The 18,888-nt window shown below is 39.1% G+C and overlaps 1 long non-coding RNA gene across 2 annotated transcripts; it reads right to left on the reverse strand.

The window, feature by feature from the left end:
- Positions 1 to 491: 491 nt before the first annotated feature.
- Positions 492 to 2,698, reverse strand: LOC113055720 (uncharacterized). Of its 2 annotated transcripts, none has more exons than XR_003277568.1 (5): positions 2,637 to 2,698; positions 1,597 to 1,705; positions 1,215 to 1,278; positions 680 to 864; positions 492 to 612 (listed from the first exon to the last, which is right to left on the reverse strand). It is a non-coding gene; the product is annotated as an uncharacterized LOC113055720 (long non-coding RNA). The 2 variants fall into 2 exon arrangements; XR_003277567.1 differs by having other exon boundaries at positions 680 to 917.
- Between the last annotated feature and the right edge of the window lie 16,190 nt (positions 2,699 to 18,888).

Below are 18,888 nucleotides of genomic sequence, written 5' to 3' on the forward strand. Positions count from 1 at the left end.
TCAAAAATATAAACCATATACATAAGAGCTCAATACAGGTAGAAAATATAGTGCAATACTATACTATACAGAGAGAACAAAATGAAAACAATTAACAACAATCACTGTATACTGTAGATATACCTCTGCCCACTGCTCCGGGTGTGTGTTCACAGTGTGTGTGTGTTCACTGCTCTGTGTGTGTGCACTTCGGATGGGTTAAATGCAGAGCACAAATTCTGAGTATGGGTCACCATACTTGACTGTATGTCACGTCACTTTCACTTTCAGTACAGTATGAATTAGTGCAAACAGAATATCAGGTTGCAGAATAATAGTGAGTCAGAGTCCAGTCAGTGTAGCTGATAGAGTGCAGTGCACACAGTATGAGGCTGCTGGTGTGTGTATGTGTGTGTGTGTGTGTGTGTGTGTGTGTGTATGTGTGTGTGTGTGTGGTGTTACTGGTACGAGTTCAGTTCAGTCTGATTGCCTGTTGAAGGAACTTGTTTTGCAGTCTGCTGGTGCTGGTTCTGTGATAATGTCTGTCTGATGGTGATGTTGAGAGCAATCCATGGCTCGTGTGGCTGGAGTCTCTGACGGTCCTCAACAAAAGAAAAACCTTGCGTAGATGTCCTGGAGAGACAAAATCATTGTGTCAATTATATATTATTATTATTTAGAATTGTTGTAATGGACATACCATTGATTCCTGTTGAAGGTTGTTGGAGGTATGGGCTCTCAGTTGTGAAGTTTCTTTTATGGCCGTAACATCTGTGCAGTCACACAGCTGTTTGGGAATTCAGTCTTCACAGTTTCAGGCTGCAGCGCTGCATTTGGTGACCATTGACTCCTCCATCTCTGGCCTCAGACCCGCTTCTCTTTAGTCTGGAGTGAAGACAAATGTTCTCAGTACCAGCTTTCCTTCTACTGCAGTCTTTCTGTACAAGTAGAAAATAATAAAAACAGTCATAACAAATCAGTTATGTATTAAAAACTCATAGTACATATGAAGACTTCAGATGCAAAGGCATCTAAGTTCCACCTGAAGTTTTCTTCTAAAATTCTTCTTAGAAGAACATTTCATACAGAACTTAAAGGCTTTTGCATCTGAAGTCTTCATATACAACACATCTCGTTCTTCATTTCTCCATCAACTGACTTCATCCTCCTTCAAAAACTGTAAGTCCATAAGAAAAATAGTTTTGGTGAATACAGGTGCAGGTGTCAGTACTCACCATATTCAGTCATTTTCTGCCCAAATTCCAGAAATGATGCCCTGATGATTTGTTCATTCTAGGACTTATAAAAAGTAAAAAGTATGTATATGTGAAAAATGATAATTGCTGACTTGAATAGAGATCAACATCATATGCTGTACTAATGCATTGCTTGAATACAGACACATCAATGGGGATGAGCACCTTTTCACTCTTTTCTGTTTGGGCACAATAGAGCCATGTTCATTCCTCATCCCCAACAGGACTGATATGTCTATTAACCCCATGTTTAATTACTATTGCTTATTACATATGAATTAAGACAGATATAATTAAGTAAATTCACCAAAAGATTCAGGTTAGAGGATTAAATGAATATTGATTACAATTTTCTACAAACCTTTCTTGGAGAGGGCTGATCATGACAGGAACTTGCTGAGCCACACTAGTAGACATTCAGTTGACAAACCTGAAAGAGGCCATCATGCAACCATCCGCTCTGTTTGTACCTTACAACAGAGCAAGAGAGAATGTGTGAGTGAGTGGAGAGAGTAAAGGACTAAGATGAAGACAAACAAGCAAAGAAAGGCAAAATCTTGCGTTTGAGTTTAACAAAATGAGAGGGAAGAAAGCTGTATCTTCAAGCTATATTATTCTCAATTATTTTCTACACTATAACATGCAGCAGGATTGTTGTAAGCAGTTTAAAGACCTCTTCATACCAAGGATGAGTCCATACTTAATGACACAGAGGAACAACATCAGTGGAATATATTTTCCAGCTGATGAATATTAAACAGCCAATCAAAATGCACATTTCAAAAGCTTGATCATTTAAAGTGGCAGACATCAACGTCGCTGCAGTGTGTATATTAATAAACATAACTTTATCATTGGTTGATGTTGGTGTGGATGCTAAAATAGTTATTGTAGTTACTATTCTTGGTGTGAACAGCCTTAAATGATCTAATTTGGCCAAATTAACTGAAGATCTGATGTGTCACATGACAAGTTACACAGCATTTCCTGACTTGCTTTTAAACAGACGTGTTCAATTAAAATCAACATGGAAATAAAGGCAGACTGTGAGGTGCGGACAGATATCATGTACTGTTAGAACGGGTTAAGACGGTGCTAATAAAGAATACAGTGGACTCAATATAAACTTTAGGATATAACGCTCTGACTACTTAAAATGGACACAGTCTGCATGAGAGCTGAGGCGATGGTCAATGACAGCAGGAGGAAAAGCTGGAGAGTACGCTTGTACAATATCATATGAATTTGCTGAAATTGTTTGAATTATTAATACTTTGACATAGCACAGGGTTTGTACTGATGGGGTCGTGAGGTATTTAAAAAAGTAAAAAACATAAAATTCGGTGCAAAATGTAACTGCAGTAAAGTTCTGTCGAGGTGCTCAGATCAACACAGACGTACCTCTGGAAATATCTGCCTTAGCAGCTTTTGGTCTTCTCCGTAAACACACAAGATGGTCAAATTCATCCCTCTCCACAAACAAGGTTTGACAGGCCCATGGTCTTCCTTTTCAGCTGGAATAAAGAAAAAGTAACAAGTTGTTGTTGTTGTTTTAATACATACATGTTTAGACAGTGTGTTAGAAATGATCTGTGAACAAAATATTTGAAAGGAAGGACTATAAGGAAGGTTATTAACATAAAGTAAGGATAAATTAATTAAAGTAAATCAGTTATAACTACATATCTTCAACATTACCTGTGTCGAACCTTTGAAGGACTTCATCTTCACTGGAAACTTCTTCAAGTTGAGCTTCGAGTACAAGTTCCCTGTTAATACAAGAACTGATCAAAATCTGATTCTGAGCTGTGAAAATATGCCATGATGAACAAGAGAAAGAAAGAAAAATATGTGTGACTTATTTATGAATTACAGTTCAGAAAAATAGGAAAGGAAAATGAGAGAGAGAGAGAGAGAGAGAGAGAGAGAGAGAGAGAGAGAGAGAGCATCATAAAGAGCTGCTGGACACTGAATGTTGTTGTAGGAGCTGGAGATGTATGTGATATGAAGAAACTGCAAAACTGAAAAGAAAAAAAACACTGAATCACAATTACATTACAAAAAGGTATTAAAGGCATGGCAAATGTGTTACTTAACTAAAGAGTACACAATAAGCCCAGTTACTGTGGTGAAAAGCATGGTAACGTGTTTATACTACAAATACCAAAGTAAAACTACAGTTATGACGGGAGATACATTGAGTTGTGGTTACTGAGGTTTTATAACACGTGACATGGTTCAGCGACATGTTACTATGGTAAAAACATGGTAAATGCGCGACTTTTACATGACCTCTTTCCACCACAGGCGAATTTCAAACGAATATCACAATGAAAACTAACTTTATAAAGCTGCAGATTTCGATTAAATGATTTGAACGTCAAACTGGTTTAATAGGACATACAGTGTCCAGTATCGATTTGAAAATAAAAACTCATATTATTCATAAACGATCGACTACTTTATGAGACGGGAGAAAACCTTACCTGTACATGTCTCGAAGTCATCTAAAATCCATATCATCAAAATCCACGAACATCTGGGAGAGTTTAAATCAAACAATTCAAAACGCAAATAGCAAACATGTTAAAATAAACCCACAATGTGTAGTACCCTAACCGCCTGATTAGGGGAGAAAAAGAGTCAATAAAAGACACAGGACACGGAGCTGCTGCAATATCTTCTGAGTCTCTGTATTGTCCCACATTAATGCAAATATTTCTGCATTCTCATATCAGTGAAGAGTATAACAACATATCTCTTTTAGATAAAACAATATACAGAAAAAAAATATAGAATTAATCACAGATATAGCTTCTCAACAGATACTGTTTCCATAAGTTAAACAAATAATTTCAATAGAAACTTGAATCTCAATGCATGTTAATAATACGTACTGCATATTACATACAATATTCTCATGTGATACTCAACATTTAGACATATGTGCCGTCTACCATATCTTCAACTCTTTTAAACTTCTTAAATTACCTCAGGAATCATAGCATGTCAGCAAAACTAATTATCTCTTTACACACCATTAGCATAAACATATATTACACTTTCTCTTATGAACCAACAGATTCCTTTCCTTTAAGCATTGCCACCTGTAACTTAACTTGTTAAATTAGTTCTCAAAAACACCAATATGTTATTAATTCACTCTGCTTTCACATTTCTATGACCGCATAGTCTCTGCCATCAGTTTAGCATTCACTAGTTGTACATGTGATACAGACGCGGGAACTTGAACCGAACTTTTAGACATAGATATATACACAATGAATACACTTCAAACAATGACACTTGCCATTTTTCACAGCCTTGACTTATATAAAGTGTATTTTCCCTACGATTTACTCATATCATACCTGATTAGGGGAGAAAAAGAGTCAATAAAAGACACAGGACACGGAGCTGCTGCAATATCTTCTGAGTCTCTGTATTGTCTCAGCAGCGCGCCCCTCCCCCAGCAGGTGAAAGTTCCAAGGCAAAAATAATCAAATGATCAATCATCCATACTAGGCAAGGAATACCAATCGCCATCATCCAAAATCATACACTATGCATTAATGACATTCAGTTTATTTATTTTTTTTTGATGACATATTGATGACACTAATTATTATTAGTTTTATCTATTTTTATAACCACCACACTCTCCCCTTCGAAAATACATGTCGTCCCGACATTACTTTGTTTTTACTTTCTTTCTTTAGGTGGTGCTGTGTTGTATGCAACTGTTCTAACTTATGTATGCACTGCCGGTTAACTGTATGTTCAGTTCATCAATAAAGATATGTGTAGGCCACTGCATAGTCTCGTCGCCCTAATACTTTTTCATTTCCTAATCCATTCTTTTTAGTGTGCATATAAGTCTCTGTATGTGTAAAAGTATACTGGCTGATACTGTGGTGCTGGGTAAGTCCACTGAGTCATGTTCTGCATCTCATATTGTGTGGGCTGACACGCCATTGTGTTCGTATGCTCTACACTATAGCATGCAGGGGTACCCAGGTAATCATAAGTGAATGTCTTTGGTGGTCTCCTCTCTCTCTTAGGCAATCTACACTCCAGTTCGTCTTCACTGTTATTTTCCCACAGGACTCGATGTTCATCTGCTGTATCGTCAGCTTTTTCTCCAAGTTGTTCCTCCTCCATCACATCAGCTTCCTGTTGAGGTATCTCCGTGTTTTCCATTTGAACTTCTGTTTCATGCTCCTTCATGACCTCTTGACCAATTTCTTCCCCTTCCTTTTCAGGTTCACTGGGCCAGATAACTGGTAAGTTTCCACTTGCTAACTCACTGTTTCCTTCCACAGGTTGCTGAGATGAGACCGCAGGTAAGTACCACTGGCTACATCCTTCATCGTCTTCCTCTGAACTAGAATCATCCCTTTCTACAGAGGTAGGTTTATCCACTTTTCTCTTTGTCTTTGGTAGTGTGCTGAGCTCCATTTCCACTGGCAGGTAATCACATGGTAGCAAGAGGTTTCGGTGTAGAACCCTTGATCTTCCCTTCCCTCGTTCCGGTTTGACTTCATAAACAGGGCCTTCTTCTCCCACTCGACGGATAACTGTATGTATCTCGTCTTCCCAGTGATTGCGAAGCTTTCCTGTACCTCCTCTGGGTGTGAGATTTCGTACCAGAACACGATCTCCTGGGTGCAGCACTGAGCTCTTTACTTTACCCTCATGGTTCCTTTTGTTCCTTTCTGCGGTCTTCTTGCTGTTCTCTTTGGCAATCTCAAAAGCTTCCTGCATTCCTTGCCTCCATCTCTTTACGTATTCCTTATGGTTGTTAGTCCCTTCTGCTGCCGTTAATCCAAAGAGCAAGTCAACAGGTAGTCTCGGCGATCTCCCAAACAAGAGATAGAACGGTGAAAATCCAGTAACCTCACATCGCGTACTGTTGTAGGCAAAAGTTAGTTTGTTCAATGACTCCTTCCAGTTGGACTTCTGCGTTTCTGTCAAGGTTTTTAACATCTGGAGCAACGTCCGGTTAAAACGTTCAACCTGTCCGTTCCCTTGCGGGTGATATGGAGTTGTTCGCGATCCTGCAATTCCACAATTCTTTTTTAACTGGTAGAGCAACTGATTCTCGAATTCTGCTCCCTGGTCATGATGGATCCTTTGGGGAAATCCGAATTTTAGTGCATAGTCATTGAATATTCGATCAGCGACAGTTTTTGCAGATTTTGATGTGGTGGCGTACACTTGTGCAAACCTTGTGAAGTGATCAATTATCACCAGGATATATTCATACCCTCCTTTACTTCTGTCCAGGTGCAGAAAGTCAATGGAAATGAGTTCAAATGGGTGAGTGGTGACAATATTCATGAGTGGTGCTCTGGTTTCTCTACTTGGTTTCTTTTGTTTCAGACAGTTACAACTCTTGGTCACAAAATGTTCAATTTCACCCTGCATTTTTGGCCAGAAGAATCTGTCTCCAATCAATGACGTTGTCCTCTCCACTCCTTGATGCCCCATTTTACTATGTAACTCCTGAAGGACCCGTTGTTTATATATTTCAGGCAGCACAAGCTGAGATCGGGTAGCTGTCTTCCGGCGGAGTATTCCATCTTCTCCAATGCACAATTTGTCCCATTGACGCAGCAAACTTCTACCCTGTGCACTGAATGTCCTTAATAAGTGTCTGGAGGGTTTTTCGCCAGCCATCTTACATTGTACTACAGGTCCAATGTGGGTGTCACTTCTCTGCGCTTGACGTATATCATCGGTGGAAAAAGACTGGCCAGACTCAGCACACTCCGTTGGGTCATATGGCGAACTCATGGCTGTCCATGACATGGCAAGATCTTGAACTTCTACAGCCTGTATGGTTGCTTCGACGCAATCGGATGAGAGTTCCTCCGTACATTGCTCCATCATTGTTCCAACCTCCAGTGGCATCCTGGATAAGCTGTCTGCATCAATGTTTTCTTTGCCAGGGCGGTATTTTATGGTGAAATGGAAATCCGCGAGCTCCGCAACCCACCTGGACCCAGTCGCATTGAGCTTGGCACTGGTCAATACATAAGTCAGCGGATTGTTGTCGCTGTACACAGTGAAGGTAGGTGCGTAGTACAGATAATCACGGAACTTCTCTGTGATGGACCACTTCAAAGCTAAAAACTCCAATTTCCCCGAGTGAAGATGATAGTTTCTTTCAGCGGCTGTCAATGTACGGGATCCATAAGCAATTACTCGAAGTTTCCCATCTTGCTTTTGGTACAGAACAGCACCAAGTCCCTGGTTTGAGGCATCCGTATGGAGTATAAACGGCTGCGAGAAGTCAGGAAACCCAAGGACCGGAGGTTCCGCCAAGCAGTCTATTAATGTCTCCAATCTCTGCTGATGTTTTTCTGTCCATAAAATGGGCTTCTGGGAAGGCACTCCTTTCTGTTTGTTTTTTGTACACTTGGTGGTGGTTCCATTGTGTCCGTCGTCCTTTGTCTCCACTTCTCCTTTCAGCAAGTCATAGAGCGGCCCAGCGATCTTGGAGAAATCTTTGATGTACTGCCTATAGTAACTTAACAGGCCAAGTACGGCTCTCAACTGTCCCACCGTGCTGGGTCTTTTCTCTCCCAGAGCTCTCACAGCCTCGGTGTCAGCAGGGTCAATTTTACTTCCTTCCGCGGACACTATCCTCCCCAGGTAACGAACTTCCCGCTTGAACACCTCACATTTACTAGGCTTGAGCTTGATCCCATATTGCCTTAAATGCTGCAGGACTCTCCTCACATCATTGACATGGTCTTCAAAGGATTTGCTGAACACTAGCGTGTCATCAAGGTAGGGGACACAGCAATCGTCTCGGAGATCTTTCAGACACTCTTCCATGCAGCGTTGGAAAGCCGCGGGAGCGTTCATCAGACCAAAAGGGATACGAATCCATTCATACAATCCCCATGGCGTAACAAAAGCTGTCATTGGTCTACTCTCTTTGGCCATGAAACCCTGATGGTATGCTTTTCCTTGGTCAAGTAGTGAGAACCAGCTGTTCCCTCCAAGACTGTCCATGATATCTTGAACACGTGGAATGGGCTGTCGGTCGGGGGTTGTTTTTCGATTTAATTCTCTGTAGTCAATACACAACCGCAAGCTACCATCCTTTTTCCGGACGCAGACCACTGGTGAGGAATACGATGAGTTTGATTGTTTAACCCATCCTTGGGCAATGAGATCGTGTAGGTAATCCTTCATCTCTTTGTACAGGGGACGCGGTACTGACTGGTAAGTGCGTGCAACTGGGATCGTGTCTGTTAGTTTGATAGTCAACTGCAGCCCATCTATGCAGCCAATGTCATCATCGGATTTTGAAAAGGAAGCTGCTTCCTCTCTCAGCATCTGTCTTACAATTTGTCTTCTAGACTCACTGAGATGGCTTAAGTCCAGCGGTGGTTCCCATGCGATGTCAGAGTTATGTCTGGTTTCATTTGTTATTTGATTGACCCTCACAGAAGTTAAGTCAGGTCCCTCACAAGTAGCAGTTGGATACACCGCCTGTACAGGTTGCACGGTGCCTATGACCATCTTGCCTGCTAACAGTAGGTCATGATCTGTAGGGTTCTGTACACTGACAATTATGTGGGGAGATGCATGTTGTCGCAGGGTTACAATCGTCTCACAGAACTCCAACCCCTCCACCCACTGTGGGTTAACGTCAGGCTCAAAAATTAACACTGTATTTTCTTTTGGTCGGTGTGACTGTACTCTGCATTCAATTTGTACTGATGTGTGTTTGGGCACATTAACATTTTCTTTTTTGGTTTTGACTAAATATCCGCATGACATTTCTGCATGAACTTGCTCAATGAAAGCTTGAACTTTTTCTCTTTCCACTGATTCATTGGTGATTGGCTGAGTTAATTCCTTGTTGTTCATCATTTGCTCAATCACGTTGTATCCGATGATAGGATGACGAAGCTCTCTGCCCTTCATTACCAACACAGGTATGACCAGTTCTTTTGTTTTCACTTCATTTGATGCTAACCCAAAAGTCACTTCCACCCACCCTGCATAAGGTATGTCCTGTCCGTTTGCTGCCACAAGGCAGAGTCCTTCAGGCGCATCAATTACCTCTGCAACATTTCTCAGTCTGATATTTGGTAAGTGCTCATTTTTCCACCGTTCATCCACTATACACACTTGAGATCCTGTATCCCATAATACATCAACAAGCTGGTCTTGGATGTAACACTGTACAAGACACTGCTTCCCTACTAAAGCAGTACACATAGACTCTTTTTCTTTTGGTTTCCCTTTTGACATGGCCGAATTTATAATAACATTGGAGGACTGATTGCATTGCTTCTTATTTTCTGTCCAGTGATTAGATTGACATGCTTTTGAGCGATACAGTGTTTGTTTACCAGTATCACAGTGTCTCCATATGCTTTGACGGGACCCTTCCATCGCACTGGTCACTGCCTGTCCCGCGGTCGTGACCCGTCCTCGTTTAAAGAACCATCCCTGTGTGTCATGGGCATCCGTGCTCGACAGCCAGCTGAGAAATGGTCGCTACCACCACACTTGTAACAGTGACTACAGTAGACATCCAATCCACTTTGTTGACATGCAAAATATTTCCTTACTCGAGTCGCAGGAGGGTGATAGCGTTGTGCTGGGAGCCACTGTGGTCGTGGAACTGTCTCTCTCCTCTGGTCGTAAGGCTGCCAGTAGTATTGAGGTGGGTATTGAGTCGGTGCAGGGTATTGAGTCTGTGGCGGGGATGCGCTATTTAGAGGGGGACACTGAGTGGACATGACCTGAGGTTGCTTGATTGACTCTTTAATTTGAGATACCTCCGCACTGAGGTCTTTCAACAGCGCCATGCCTGAACGCATTTCTCTCAACTCACTCAAGATCTGAAGTTCGTGATTATCTGGATTGTGCTGAGGTGGTGTTTTTCCCTTTTTCTCCATAGGGGTATCGCTGGATTGAACTATGTGTACTTTAGTGGTGCATGGCTGGATGAGTTTCTTTTTACTTTGGCGCTCAGCTTCGTGGGCGCAAGCCAGATTGACTTTATCAAAGAGTAGTTCGTCACTTACATCAGTTTGTGTCAAATAAGGTCGCAGATCACCTCTAACGCTGTCATTCTGTAGGCCCGTCAGGATGGTGTGGAGAAACATGCTCTGGACTAGCTTTGGGTCATACTTCAAACTGGATTCGGCCTCCTGTGATGCAAACAGAATCTTTTGTCTTAAATCAAGACAGCGAACAAGAAAGCTTTGCGGGGTCTCTTTGCTGCTCTGTACCTCTGAGGTGAGTTGTTTATACAGCTCAGTAGCACCCCTCTCTTGGAAATGAGCTCTGAGAATCCGTCTTAATGTGGGCAGTGTAAGATTTGTCTTACCCTCTAGGTAGCTACGAAGCTGCATGCCTGGCGCAATTGCTCGGATTACAGCATCAACAATTTCAAGCTCAGAGAAACCTCTGCTCCGTCCATGTTCAATTTGGTGAGCTAGACTTGAGAAGGAGAGTTTGTCTTTTTGCCCAGGTTCACCTATCTGGCCAGATATTTTAAACTCTCTGCTCCATGTTGACATAACTGGTCGTGTCGATGCTGAGGGCCAATTTAGGTTGGTAGTTTGTGTTTTTGAGCTTTGCTGTGTGTCATAGCTTAGCTGCGTGTTTGTGTGGTGTGAGACACTAACATCCTGCTGTGAGCTTGTAACAGTGTTATGTTTTTGTTCAATAAGTTTTTGCAAGGCTAACTGCAATGTATCAATTTCTTTTTGTAGCCTTTCTTGCTCTGTGACCTGCACTACTAAAGTCGCGTTCTGAACCACCTGTGCTGTCTGTTGCTCAGAGATATTTTCACCCCCCAGTTGAAGTTCACAAATTTTGTCTCTAACACACAAAAGTTCTGACATGCCCCCATCTTCCAGTTCTTCTAACCCCTCCCTTTCAAAATGTCTCACAAGTGTAGAAATGACATACGAGCGGCTTGTGTCGATATCATGTTCAATATGCAGAGAAACACACAATTTTACAAGGTTTTCTCTTGATAGTGAATACAATGCTCCTACAACTTGAAGTCTTAAATTCTCTAATTGATCCATGGTTCACTTGGGCTGTGGGTGTGTGCAGTGTGTGATGCAGAAAAGCAGTCTTAGCTGGTCGAAAAATGGCAATGTTCCGGGTATCAACGATCAACCTCAGATAGCACGCACGGTTCTTCCGGACTCAACGTGGACGCCAGACGTTCTCACTCTGTTCTCCTCAGCCGCAAGTCAGAATGAATGACACTGGAGGTAGACCATCATCTATGGACGCCGACCTTCACTGCATTTCATCCCAGCGGTGCCTCCAAAATGTAGTACCCTAACCGCCTGATTAGGGGAGAAAAAGAGTCAATAAAAGACACAGGACACGGAGCTGCTGCAATATCTTCTGAGTCTCTGTATTGTCCCACATTAATGCAAATATTTCTGCATTCTCATATCAGTGAAGAGTATAACAACATATCTCTTTTAGATAAAACAATATACAGAAAAAAAATATAGAATTAATCACAGATATAGCTTCTCAACAGATACTGTTTCCATAAGTTAAACAAATAATTTCAATAGAAACTTGAATCTCAATGCATGTTAATAATACGTACTGCATATTACATACAATATTCTCATGTGATACTCAACATTTAGACATATGTGCCGTCTACCATATCTTCAACTCTTTTAAACTTCTTAAATTACCTCAGGAATCATAGCATGTCAGCAAAACTAATTATCTCTTTACACACCATTAGCATAAACATATATTACACTTTCTCTTATGAACCAACAGATTCCTTTCCTTTAAGCATTGCCACCTGTAACTTAACTTGTTAAATTAGTTCTCAAAAACACCAATATGTTATTAATTCACTCTGCTTTCACATTTCTATGACCGCATAGTCTCTGCCATCAGTTTAGCATTCACTAGTTGTACATGTGATACAGACGCGGGAACTTGAACCGAACTTTTAGACATAGATATATACACAATGAATACACTTCAAACAATGACACTTGCCATTTTTCACAGCCTTGACTTATATAAAGTGTATTTTCCCTACGATTTACTCATATCATACCTGATTAGGGGAGAAAAAGAGTCAATAAAAGACACAGGACACGGAGCTGCTGCAATATCTTCTGAGTCTCTGTATTGTCTCAGCAGCGCGCCCCTCCCCCAGCAGGTGAAAGTTCCAAGGCAAAAATAATCAAATGATCAATCATCCATACTAGGCAAGGAATACCAATCGCCATCATCCAAAATCATACACTATGCATTAATGACATTCAGTTTATTTATTTTTTTTTGATGACATATTGATGACACTAATTATTATTAGTTTTATCTATTTTTATAACCACCACAATTCAAGGCGAAAGTTCATTTATCATACCTCCTGTTGCCAATAGGGGCGCTAATTTAGAGAACGCTCGTGTGGGTCGTATTTATGGATAGTGACAAACAACCCATACGGTCGTATGAGTTGGAGGACTTGTTGCCACAAAAACAAATGAGTAAACCATACATCTCAATATTTCCGTTTTGAATATTAATTTGCTTTTTATTTTGAATGAGTTTTCTTAACCAATACTAGGTGAATGATTTTTTTTTAAATATGTTTATCACATTATATGATTCTGTACAGCTCAGTTTTCTGGTATTTTAGTAACGTATTATGTTAATCTGTATAAAGTTTTACTTCCAAATTAAATGCAGCTTGTGACATTATTGAAATCTCGTTTTTTTAACGTGACTACAGATAATTATTTGCATATTAACGCCTTTTATATTTAATAAAAATATAACTTTTTTTTTAACTTGTCTTTCTTTATATGATCATTAATTATTTTTGCTACTTTTAAATGAAAGTTTAAAAGTGAAATGCTTTACAGTTCATGCTGTATTTCACTATAAGTAAACTTTCATCTACATAAACTGCACTATATATATTAAATGATTTCCTGTGGTCTATTGTAATAATAATCTTATTGTGTGAGTCTTGTTTTGTCTCTTTGTCTCTCACTCTCGCTGTAATGGAGTTGTTAATTTTTTTTTGCTTTTCAGCTCCTTCTGGAGATTCAGTCTTACAGTAAGTGATTTATGCTTCTTAAATACTGTATGCTTACATTTGCCATGAAAAAAGTGTTGTAGTCCAAAACATCTCAACATGTTTGACTGTTAAAGTTTAAATATGAATATGAATATACAAACATGATATGAATATGAAAATATGAATACAACCTACCTGGGATTAATGTTTCTATTAAATTTTTCCTATATGTAACCAGCTGCTAAAATCTGAAATATTAGCTCAGCTTGGCTATTGAAATCAGGCTAATTACTCTACTTGAGGTTTACATAATCAGAATATTATGAAAATATTTTTGTTAATGTCAATACTTGCATAGTGTTATTTGATTGGGTTGTTTCTGAATCTTCTACTGTAAAAGTATCTCCAGATGCAGATAAGAGAGTCCAGATCAGTGAAGTTTGTGAGAGTGAGTCAGTGTTCAGAAAGATAGTGTTTCATCACAAACAGAGAAGAGAAAAATATAAGAACGGGAATATAAAAGTCAGTTCATCATGTCAGCTCGAGCTCACTGGTGCTGAAGTGCTCAGATGGGCAGGTGTAAAATCACCTGAATCAGTCTACATTGTTACTAGGTTGTACAACTGTTACTACACAATAAATGAAGGAGGAATCAATAAACCATCATCTAATTCTCCTTCTGCCTCTCCTTCACAGTGAAGGTTCTTGGTTATGTCAAAGTTGTTCTTTTGTGTTAGAAACTGTTACTGCTATGTTTTTGATAACTGGATCATTTGTCTTCAAACAGATTCATTTCCGATTCCCTTCATCGATTTTAGTGATGACCCGCTCAGTATATCATATAAAATACCTCTTTCAGTCAGCGTTGATTTCATCTGTAGTCTCTACATTGAGGATAATGTTCTTCTGGATCACCATGTCTCTCAATGGAGTAGGACTGGAGGGAGTCTTTGTATGTTTGATGTAAGTCGTAGTGAACTCTTCACACAATCAGTGAACAGCAGAGAGCTGAGCTGTGTTTATTCACTCAAGACTGAACCTGAGATCAGATCACCACACAGTGACACAATCACCATCAGTAACACAATCATCATCAGAGGTAAGTTGTTACCACTGATATCAGTTTTAATTAAATGAGCACAAGGATCAGAGACACCTATATAATTCTTTAGCCAGTATGATTTATTATGTACACTGTAAAAGTGATTTATTATGTATACTGTAAAAGTGAGGTCTGTTTGTATTTGAATTAGAGTTATTTTATAAGTTTTAAAGACTGTATACAGCCAAAGTGCTAAAATAGGAAAATACTTGAGAAATATTGGAAACTACGGCACTAGCAAAGCTACTGTTCATTAAACAAGGCTGAAAGCTTCAGAGGAGTAGTATCCATAACCATAAGCTGTACTCTTCTGCACAATGGTAACTATTGCACTTTGCAATGGAAACTTCAGTGTAGCAGAAACTCTTTAAAATGTCAAACTTAACTGAACATTAAACATTAATAGATTCTTCCATTCACTCAAAAACATAAAATAGCATTTAATTTCAACATTTTCTCTCTGTAATCAGCCATATAAAAAGCATGCTGGGAATTAACAATCCACTCTAAAATAAAACTGCAAATTTGAGTTAATTCTCTTAAAATTAATAGGTAGCCTACTTTTCTCATTCTTCACTCATGTGAACCAATATTAAGGTGATGTCAATTTACATGACCAGTATGGGACATATTATATTTTTTATATTTGAGGGACCTGTACCTTCAACAAACAAAATTTACTATAAAAATTGCAAATCATGCAATTTACCCTGATAATGTAATTAAATATATATATATATATATATATATATATATATATATATATATATATATATATATATATATATATATATATATATATGTTAACTGACTGCTTTTAATTTTGACCCCCTGTAGTTCAGAGAAAATCTATTTTCTCTGCAGTCTCCGCATCAATCATTGAACATACGAGTACAACAGTCACGACAGCCTGTGAGTAATTAATTTCTAAATCATTTTATTCTTACTCCATTCTGAATGTCCTTATCTGCTCACTCTGATCCAGTGACAGTAACAGCCCAGAGTGAGTTTTTTACATGAATATTTAGAAATAACTGATTTAGCAGTAAAACTTAAACAATTTTCTCAAAACAAATGACAAACAATATACCTGTAGAGGATTTTTTTAAATATAAATTTTTATGTTTGTTTTGAATAAGTTGTCTAAACCAATGCTAATGTTTATCACATTATATGATTCTGTACAGCTTCGTAAGTAAACATTGATGGCCTAATAAATGAAACGAGCAGTTTGTGTAAGAAAACGAACAGTATCTATATAGTTTTTACCTCTTTTTTTACACAGCTTCGTAAGTAAACATTGATGGCCTAATAAATGAAACGAGCAGTTTGTGTAAGAAAACGAACAGTATCTATATAGTTTTTACCTCTTTTTTTACACAACCACATCCAACTGATCTGAGGGTGCGTGTGCTTCCTGATGTGACGTGTGCACACGCTCAACATGCAAAACGCTGCGTCTCAACAGCGGAGAAAACTCAGGATCAGGCAGGTGTGTGATGCGATACTGTCAAGGTCCTCGTCGTCGTCTTGTAGTTGTGGCATTTCTATGTTCCATTCGTGACCACATATGCTCTCCACTTCTGTTGGCATCTCACAACACTTGCTACTAAAACACCACCAATTTTGAAGAGATCTCTGTCTCTCTGAGGCTTGAATACGTGCTGCTGCAGCGGATCGCTCCTGAGTACTTGATCTGTGTATTCTGGTTCAAATGAATATAGTTGTGAAAAAAATAAATAAACGTTGTCTGTTGATATATTGAAATCATCTTCCATTGGAATTTCCTGTACGTATGAATATGTTTAAATCTTCACAGTGAAAGGTAACAAAATCTTTGTGTAAACCATAGACAGTAAGTGTAAACAATGAGTGACGTACACACGTAAGAGATTACTTCCGGCGTTTTCCGCGCTTGCGCAAACTAAGCCAGAACGTGCACACGTCACACAACAGGAAGCACTCACACACTCAGATCAGTTGGACGTGGTTGTGTACAAGAGGTAAAAAACTATAAATGCTGTTTGTTTTCTTACACAAACCGCTCGTTTCGTGTCTTAGGTCATCAATGTGTACTTATGATGGGGAATTGTTTAATTTGGACTTCTCTGTGCATGCTCTTTGAGGTGGTGACCATAGACCTCCATTATATGAGTCACAGACAAGAACGGTTTGACCTAAAAAATATAAAAATGGGAAATACTGCGGAAACAAAGAAACCTATATCTATGCCCTTGAGGTAAGCTAAAACTTATCAAAATTTAATTTAAAAGTGAACCATCCCTTTAAGTTTTATTTCTAAACTAAATGCAGCTTGTGACATTATTGAAATATCTGTGTAGCTTCAACTGATGAGACTTTGACAACTGCCACAGGAACTTGTGAGTGCATATCATTTTTAAAATGAAACCCATATTTGACAAGCACACACATATTTGTATTTTGCGCATTTCACTTTAAACTGTGTAATGATAAAAACTTCCCATTCATCGGGAAGAAGGGGCGGGAACCGGCAGACAATAAAAAAAAATTAATAATTCAAAAATAAACACAAAACAGCGCACCAGCCCCTCACGGATGACTGGTACGCACAAAATAAAAAGCAAACATAAAATATTGTCCAGGCCTGGTCCTCTCTCGTCCTTCACTATAGTCGCTCCAGTTTTATATCCTTCCATCTCCTACCTGGGACTCGAGACCGGCGGTGGGGCACAGGTGTAGCTCATCTCCAATCACTACACCTGGCCTCACTCCTCGTTCCCACGCCTCTCGGTCCCGCCCCACTCGCCACAAACTGCTTCAAAGTAAAAAAAAAAAAAAACTTTCTTACTGAGTTCACTGTATTGGTTTATTTCACTGCTTTTTAAAATGATTTTAAATTGATGTATTACAAAAACCCTGCAAACAGCAACAACTTTAACAGGAACAACTGCAACACTTCTGATAACTGGAGATCAGTCTTTGACAGTACTAAATGTTTACTTAGGTTGCCTCTGTTTTATTATTATTTTGTTTTTTTATTTCTGAAACTATTTTGTAAGGGATATGCACTAAAACTGAAGAAATCAGGATGGGGACAAACTATTTCACAGCACTTAATGATAATTTAAAAAATCATAATATAATTTAATAATATATTTAATGTAATTAAATATATAATTGAAAATAAAATAATTAAAAAAACTTTCTTCTGACAGTCTCATGGCTTTCAGTAGTGCTGATTTTCACTGTCATTGGTTTATTTCTGTCTGGACTCATAGGATTCATCTGTCTGTGCTGCTTCACCAGTAAGAACAATGTACAGGTTTAGTTGTAAGTAAACTGGTAAACTCCATGATACAGAAACATATGATAATAAAGTCTGTGTCTCTGCAGGTTCTGCTGATGTTCTCACAGAGCTGAACTACACCTCCTGCCAGATAGAAACAACATCTCTAACCTCCTCTGTCTGCCCCTCAAAACATGGATGACCTGTTTACTTTCTTTTCCCTTTGCTAATGTCTTACATCTTAAATGAAACTTAGTCTATATGTAAATCTTGGTGTTCTGGCACCTTACGCAAACCACTTGTGAAAAACCTTGGGGTGTTAGATAGTGCTATAAAGCTTGATAGACAGGTTAAACGAGTTTGAAGTCCAGATTTTATCTGCTGTGAACCCTGGTAAAAATTAAGTCCTTTCTTTCATTTACAAATTTTGAAAGAGTAATACATGGTTTTATTACCACAATGCTTGATTACTGTAACTGTCTTTATTTGCGGTCTAGTCAGTCTTCCATAAATCACCTTTAGACGTTCAGAATGCTGCTGCCAGAGCCCTGACAGGAGTTCGCAAAAGGGAGCATATAACTCCTGTCCTCCAGTCACTCCATTGGCTACATGTGCAGTATAGGATACATTTTAAACTGTTATTAGTTTTTAAGTGGTTGAATGGGTTAGCACCATCCTACCTTTCTGATTTATCATTGATCTATCAACCTTCAAGAGCTCTTAGGTCTGCCAACTTAAGGCTGTAAGTGGCTCCTAGATCGAGGCTCAAGACTAGGGGAGATCGAGCCTTTTCCGTAGTGGCTCCAAGACTCTGGAACAGTTTGCCCACTGATATTAGGACTGCTCATATTCTGTCCATTTCTAAATCTAAGTTAAAAACCTTTTTATTCGATCTGTCTTATACTACAGTATATCACTGATGATGATGTTGTCCTGGTTTGATGTTGTGTTATTTATCTGTGATTTGGTTGTTTTTAATTTGTACAGCACATTGGTCAATGGTAGTTGTGTTTAAAGGTGCTTTATGAAAGTGAAAGTGACGTGACATTCAGCCAAGTATGGTGACCCATACTCAGAATTCGTGCTCTGCATTTAACCCATCCGAAGTGTCCTACTGGTCTGTTTTTTATTTTTTACTTTTTTTTTACTTTCAGATTAATGACCATCTGAACTGCTTACTTTTATCTGCATGCTTTTATGCAGCAGCTTCCATAAGATTACC

Source organism: Carassius auratus, chromosome 36, assembly GCF_003368295.1.
Source record: "Carassius auratus strain Wakin chromosome 36, ASM336829v1, whole genome shotgun sequence".
Lineage (NCBI taxonomy): Eukaryota > Metazoa > Chordata > Actinopteri > Cypriniformes > Cyprinidae > Carassius > Carassius auratus.